The sequence below is a fragment of the Rhinopithecus bieti genome, unplaced genomic scaffold, assembly GCF_001698545.2.
Source record: "Rhinopithecus bieti isolate Rb0 unplaced genomic scaffold, ASM169854v2 scaffold_10088, whole genome shotgun sequence".
Lineage (NCBI taxonomy): Eukaryota > Metazoa > Chordata > Mammalia > Primates > Cercopithecidae > Rhinopithecus > Rhinopithecus bieti.
In genome coordinates, this window is record NW_016806409.1 from 621,925 (window position 1) to 627,702 (window position 5,778).

The 5,778-nt window shown below is 47.6% G+C and overlaps 1 pseudogene across 1 annotated transcript; it reads right to left on the reverse strand.

Annotated features, from left to right (window-relative positions):
* Positions 1 to 460: 460 nt before the first annotated feature.
* Positions 461 to 2,047, reverse strand: LOC108532194 (poly(rC)-binding protein 2 pseudogene; annotated as a pseudogene). Its single transcript, XR_001886382.1, has one exon. The product of XR_001886382.1 is annotated as a poly(rC)-binding protein 2 pseudogene (transcript).
* Positions 2,048 to 5,778: the final 3,731 nt, after the last annotated feature.

Genomic DNA, 5,778 nt, shown 5'->3' on the forward strand with positions numbered 1-5,778 from the left:
GAGTCTCACTCTGTCTCCCAGACTAGAGTGCAGTGGTGTAATCTTGGCTCACTGCAATCTCCGCCTCCCAGGTTCAAGCGATTCTCCTGCTTCAGCCTCCCGAGTAAGTGGGACTACAGGCATGCATCACCATGCCCAGCTAATTTTATGGTATTTTTGGTATTTTAGTAGAGACATGTTGGTCAGGCTACTCTCGAACTCCTGATCTCAAATGATCTGCCTTTCTTGGCCTCCCAAAATGCTGGGATTACAGTCGTGAGCCACCATACCCCGTCAATTACTTGTTTTAAAGACAGGGTTTCACTCTGTTGCCCAGGCTAGAGTGCAGTGGCACCATCATAGTTCACTGTAGCCTTTAACTCCTGGTCTCAGGCAATCCTCCCACTTCAGCCTCCCAAGTAACTAGGATTATAGGTGCCTACCACCATGCAAAGCCAATTTTTATTTATTTATTTTTTATTTTTCTATTCACAAAGAAAAAGCTCCAGTCCATCTTTTAATTTTTTTGAAAAATTCCTGACATTACAGAACTAAACTGAAGTGTATTAATATTCCACTCTTACATTTCCATGACAAACAGAAAAATTCATGAGCCAAAAAAACAAAACAAAAAACCAACAACAACAAAAAGAAAAAACAAGAAGAAGCTTATAAAACTAAATATGGATCTCAGCATCAACAGCTGAACAGAGAAAGGAATTAAAATGCTTTAATTAAAAATTCACGAGTGGATGATAAAATATGTAGAAACCGAAAATTTACAAACTATTTAAAACCTGGAATCGCTGACTGTTCAGAAACTACACAGATGGATCATGGGTGGTGGTGAACAGCAGAAAGGGATTATGGATGAATCTGCATTGTTCTAGCTGCTCCCCATGCCACCCGTCTCCGAGGAAAGCCTGACATTGATTAGATATTGAGCCAGGCTAATGCTGGCAGCAGATCCAGTGATGGTAACCTGCCTATCAGTAGATCCTTCCACTGGGTTCGCAATTTTGATCTGCGCCCCAGACATCTGACGAATCTCATTGATTTTGGCACCTTGACGCCCAGTTATGCAGCCAATCAAATCGTTTGGAATGGTGAGTTCATGAGAAGTAGTCTGCGCAGATGTATCCAAACCTGCACTGAATCCGGTGTTGCCATGCGTCATGGGGAAAATGAGACTGTTGCATTGCCAACTGGTGCAGCTTGGTCAAATCTGGCTGTGGAATGGCATACTGTCCTTGAATGGTATAGGCCTCTAGAGGTGGTCCCTCCAGGTCAGGGTTGAGACACATGGACGGAGTGGTGTGAGGAAAGCTCGCACTGTCGCTGCCTGTGCTGTACCTGTCCTGACCACCTGCAAAGATGACCAGAGAGCTGGACGGCTTGGGCCGGTACGGGATGGTCACACCCTTTGGCGGGGACTCCAACATGACCGGGCAGATCTATTTGACACACTCAGTGATGGATTGTGGAATGCCAGCAATAGTGATGGCCTGCTCAGTTGAGTTGGGTAGCATATCCCCCGCCACCTGGACCTGAGCCCCTGTACTCTCTCGTATTTCCTTGATCTTGCAACCACGTTTTCCAATGAGAGAGCCTCACTGACTAGCAGGGACCACCAGCCTCAGGGTAACTGGGGGTCTACTGGCAGCTGTACTATTGGTCATAGAGCTGCTTATGTCCTCTTCCAGTTTGTCAATGATCATAGCAAAGGCTTTGAAGATGGCATTAGTGGGTCCAGCCAAAGTGATAATTCTCTCAGGACAATTCCCTTCTGAGATGTTGATACGTGCACCCCTCTCCTCGCGCATCTTCTTAACTGATTCTCCTTTCTTTCCAATGATACTGCCAACTTCCTTTCCATGCATAAGTAGCCAGATGGTGAGAGTGACATTTAATCCACCTTCAATCACACCGGTGTCCATGTCGAGCAGTGTTCTGGGGTGCTGGACTTTGAGTGGTCAAGTCTTTGGTCACTGGTAGGGGTGAAAACCAAAACTGCAGGCGTTGAGGCGACTGAGGGGAAAAGGGGAGCGGGCGGGAAGCGGAAGGGCGGGGAGGCCGGGGGCGGAACAATAGGGCGGCCCCCCGCCCCCCACCCAAAGGCAGAGGAGGGAGTGGGGGGTGGAGGAGGAGGAGGAGGAAAGGGGAAAGAGACCCCGGGGCTGGTGGAGGGCAGAGGGGGAGAGGGCGCAGGCTGCAGCTGCTCCGGCTGCTGCCTTTGCTGGTCTGGGCTTTTATTTTTATTTTTTGTAGAGACAGGGTCTCACTAGGTTGCCTGGGCTGGTCTCAAACTCCTAGATTCAAGTGATCCTCCTGCCTTGAACTCCCAATGTGCTGGGATTACGAAGGTTTTATTATCCACTGATAGTCCTTGCCTGAATTGTTGATTACAAACAATGGTTACAAAATCATGATTCTTTAATTCTATTATTTCTTCTACAATTATTAGTAGGAATGCTATAAAGAAGAACTTTCTCTCTTTGCCGCCTACCATTTTAGAACATCACTGTGGATTCGTAGATTTTTTTTCCTGATTTTATAATCCATTGTTGTTGTTGTTGTTGTTTTGCTTTGTTTGATGTAGTCTCACTCTGTCACCCAGGCTGGAGTGCAGTGGTGCGATCTTGGCTCACTGAAACCTTTGTCTCACTGAAACCTCTGCCTCCTGGGTTCTAATGATTCTCCTGCCTCAGCCTCCCGAGTAGCTGGGATTACAGGCATGTGCCACCATGCCTGGCTAATTTTTGTATTTTTAGTAGAGACAGGGTTTCCCCATGCTGGCCAGGCTGGCCCAGAACTCCTAAACTCAAATGATCCACCCACCTCGGCTTCCCAAAGTGCTGGGATTACAGGCGTGAGCCACTGCGCCGGGCCAGGAGCATTTTTCAAAGAAAAAAAAAAAAAACAATTCACCACTGGCCATACAGGACACCCTGTGCTAGGTAGCCAATATGCTAGACTGGTGTCTTGGAGTACATTCTTTAGCACATTCCTTCCTTTATTCATCAAATTTTATCATGTGCCTAGTCCGAATCAGCCCTGCTCTAAATGCTGAAGACGCCAGAGGTGAGCCTGGCAGGAAAGGTTCTTGTTCTCATGGAGTTTGTGTTCTGGCTGGGGGAGCAGGTAAGGAGACAGACAATATATGAGTAAATAAATGAGATCATTTCAAGCAGGGTGAGGTGCTAAGAAGATAGCATGGGGTGATGTGACACAGAGGAACTGTATGAGGCTGCTTTAAATTAAGCAGCGGTCAGGCGAGACCTCTGGACCAGGTGACATTTGAGCCAAGAGCTTGATGTTATAAACTGGGGCACAGTGCTCCAGACAGAGGCGCGGCCCAGGCCAGGTGAGAAGCAGAGCCACTTGTACAGGCTCCACACTCAGAAGAGCCCCTCGCTTGGTTTCATGCTCTGCCACAGACATCTAGAAATTCTTAGTTTTTTTTTTTTTGAGACAGAGTCTCACTCTGTTGCTCAGGGTGGAGTACAGTGGTGTGATCTTGGCTCATTGTAACCTCTGCCTCCTGAGTTCAAGCAATTCTCCCACCTCAGCTTCCCAAGTAGCTGGGACTACAGGCACACACTGCCACATCCGGCTAATTTTCGTATTTTTGGTAGAGATGGAGTTTCACCATGTTGGCCAACCTGGTCTCAAACTCCTAACCTCAAGTGATCCACCCACCTCGGCATTCCAGTGCTGGGATTGCAGGTGTGAGCCCCCGTGCCCACCATAATTCTTAATAATTTTTGATGGAGGGTCCCACAACTTCTTTTTCACTGGGCCCCACATATTACGTTGCCAGTCCTGGTTAGAGGCACAGCAAGAAGGGGCAGGGGGAGAATTTCTTGAGGTGAAGTGGAAAGGGAGGCAGGGGTCAGCTCACTGAGGAGGGCCTTGAAGTAACCATAAGGAGTTAGAGCTAGCCAGGCCCAGCGGCTCACACCTGTAATCCCAGCACTTTTGGAGGCTGAGGCGGGTGGATCACTTGAGGTTAGGAGTTCAAGACCAGCCTGGCCAACATGGTGAAACTTTATCTCTACTAAAAATAAAAAAAAATTAGCTGTGTGTGGTGGCGCGTGCCTGTAATCCCAACTACTTGGGAGGCTGAGGCAGGAAAATCACTTGAACCCAGGAGGTGGAGGTTGTAGTGAGCCAAGATCGTGCCACTGTACTCCGGTCTGGATGACAGAGCAAGACTCCATCTCAAAAAAAAAAAAAAAAAAAAAGAGTTAGAGCTTTGACAGATTTATAGAAAAGAAGCAATTTGATCTTATTTACATTTTCAAGAGACTCACCACTGCCTGTGTGTGGAGTATGGAGTGTAAGGTGGCAAGAATGGAAGTGGGGAGACCAGAGAAGATTCTGTTACAATAATTTCCATGAGACGTGGTGGAAGGTGGCAACATAAATAGAAGGGAAGTTTAAAGTATATTTTGCAGACAACTTGGCAAGAAGGTAATGGATTAGATGTTGAGAATGAGGAAAAGGGTAGAATTAAGAATGACTTCCAGGTTCCAGGTGTGAGGAACCAGGCTGGATTTGGAGTCATTTACTGAGATTGGTAAGGTTGAGTGGGTGGTGGAAAAATTTGATAGGGTTTCAGGAATTGCATTTTGGCCAGGCATGGTGGCTCACACCTTTAATCCCAGCACTTTGGGATGCTGAGGCAAGGGTCGCCTGAGGCCAGGAGTTCAAGACCAGCCTGGGCAAAATGTTGAGATCCTCCTCTCTACAAAAAAATTTAAAAAGTTAACTGGGTATGGTGGCTCACAACTGTAATCCCAGCACTTTGGAAGAGCAAGGCAGGAGAGTTGCTTTTTGTGGAGACGCTGGCTCTACATCTAGCTCACTCCTGCCCTGAATTCCTGTGCTCAAGTGATCCTCCTGCCTCAGCCTCTCTACTAACTGGGACTACAATTGTGTGCCAACATGCTCGGCTAATTTTTTTTTTTTTGAGACAGGATCTCAGTGTCTCAAAAATTGTCTCAAGCAATGTGATCTAGAGCAGGGCTGATTCAGACTAGGCACATGATAAATATTTGATGAGTAAAAGAAGGAATATCCTAAAGAACATCCTCTAAGACAGTTTAGCAGACTGGCTACCCACCACGGGGGTTCCTGCCTGGCCAGTGGTGAATTTTTTTGTCCTTTAAAAATTAGTTGGATAAGGTGGCATGCACCCCGTTGGTTTCAGCTACTGAGGAGGCTGAGATAGGAGAATCACTTCAGACCAGGAGGTCGAGGCTGCAGTGAACCATGTTCAAGCCATTGCCCTCCAGCCTGGGTAACAGAGTGAGATCCTATCTCAAAAAAAAATTAGGCTGGGTGCGGTGGCTCACGCCTGTAATCCCAGCATTTTGGGATGATGAGGCAGGCAGATCATGAGGTCAGGAGATCGAGACCAGCCTGGCTAACACAGTGAAACCTCGTCTCTACTAAAAATACAAAAATTTAGCTGGACGTGGAGGCACATGCCTGTAGTCCCAGCTACTCGGGAGGCTGAGGCAGGAGAATCGCTTGAACCTGGGAGGTGGAGGTTGCAGTGAGCCAAGATCGTGCCACTGCACTCCAGCCTGGGAGACAGAGCGAGACTCCGTCTCAAAAAAAAAAAAAAATATTAGCCAGGCATGGGGGCACACAACTGTGGTCGTGGTCCCAGTTACTAGAGATGCTGAGGGAGGGGGATCGCTTGAGCCCAGGAGTTGGAGGCAGCAGTGAGCTATGATCATGCCACTGTACTCCAACCTGGGTGACAGGGCAAGACCCTGTCTCTAAATAAAA